The sequence below is a fragment of the Delphinus delphis genome, chromosome 10 (genome assembly GCF_949987515.2).
Source record: "Delphinus delphis chromosome 10, mDelDel1.2, whole genome shotgun sequence".
NCBI lineage: Eukaryota > Metazoa > Chordata > Mammalia > Artiodactyla > Delphinidae > Delphinus > Delphinus delphis.
Window position 1 is genome coordinate 10,292,031 of NC_082692.2, and position 1,349 is coordinate 10,293,379.

A 1,349-nucleotide genomic window follows, 5' to 3' on the forward strand; every position below is an offset into this window, starting at 1 on the left:
GGAAGTAGCCTGACGCTGATGGAAGAGTCAGCTTTTGTAAGCCTGGAAGAAGGGATGCGGTTGAGGGATGTGTGGTGGGTAGCTGTGGGTGGTGACCCCTGGGGCTTGATGGAATGCGATGCCTCAGAGGGGGCCTAACCTGTGGGAGGTGGCAGAGGGCTACATATTGGGCCTTTGGACCACGGAAGGTTGCAGCGAGGGGCACTGGGCCTTCCCCACAGCCTGCCTTCCCTCCTCCCCCAATGTCTGAATGAAGGAAAGGATTAACACTTGATGGCTAACATCATAAGCAGGAAAAGCAATGAAACAACAACACTTTAATGAGTAGCAGTATACGTGGTGGCATGGACCCTTGTGTCTGGAGCCAAAGCACTTACAAATCCCAGTTCTACTATTCAACAGTCTTTCCATCTTGGGCAGTTACTTGACCTCCTTGGGTCTCAGTTTCCCTACTGAGGGGAAAGTGGGGATAACCCTATATGTTTTATCGAGTGGTGGGGAAGATTTCAATTGGTTAATACATGTGAAGTTCTTAGAGGTGTCTGGTGCAAAGTGCTATATGCGTGTCAGGAAAATATAGCAGCCAGAGGTGAGGCCCTTCTCCAATTTTCTTGGACTCCATAGGGCCCTGAAGGCTGGTACAGCTTGCAGGAGCAAGAGAGGCCGCAAAGTGGGCTGGATTTCCAGCCAGACTGAGGGAAGTGGTTGAGGTCTGAGCTGGGAAAGCAAATGTTACCATAACATTCTATGCAACCAAGTTCTCAGACCGCTTGCCTTTAGGATTACTGGCGCAGCCAGAAGCAATTCTATTGAGAAAATTAGTGCTGGTGGTAACGCTAAATCAAGGACAAAGAAAGATGAGTGATTTTACGGGCAATCAGACACGTGCAGCCACGTGGGTCACAGAGTCCTCGAGGACCTGAAACTGTTCCCTTCAGACAAGGGGTCAGGATCTCAGCACCGGCACTCAGCTTTGGTGGGCTGGCCTGGGAGCCCCGCTGACCATCATTGGAAATAGCGTCTCAGAGGAAGCCCACCTATAATTCCAAGTGCTCTGTCGCAAAGTTGTGCGATCGCTACAGGTTCAAGGAGGAAAGCAGCTCCTCGTTCACAACGCATCTGGGAAGCTCACAAAGACGAAATAAGATCCTGTCCCCTCCCCCGGGCCGGTCGGCCCCCAAAGAAAGAATTGCAAAAGAACAATCTTGTTCGACGATGAACAGGCCCAAAGAATGGCCCCCCAAGGCTCGGGAACCCGGCCAGGTGTGGGTCTCCGGCAGGGGGCCGCGGAAGCCCGGCCACGTGGGTCAAGCCGCTCCGCCCCCGGCCTCATCGTCCCGCCCCCCGGC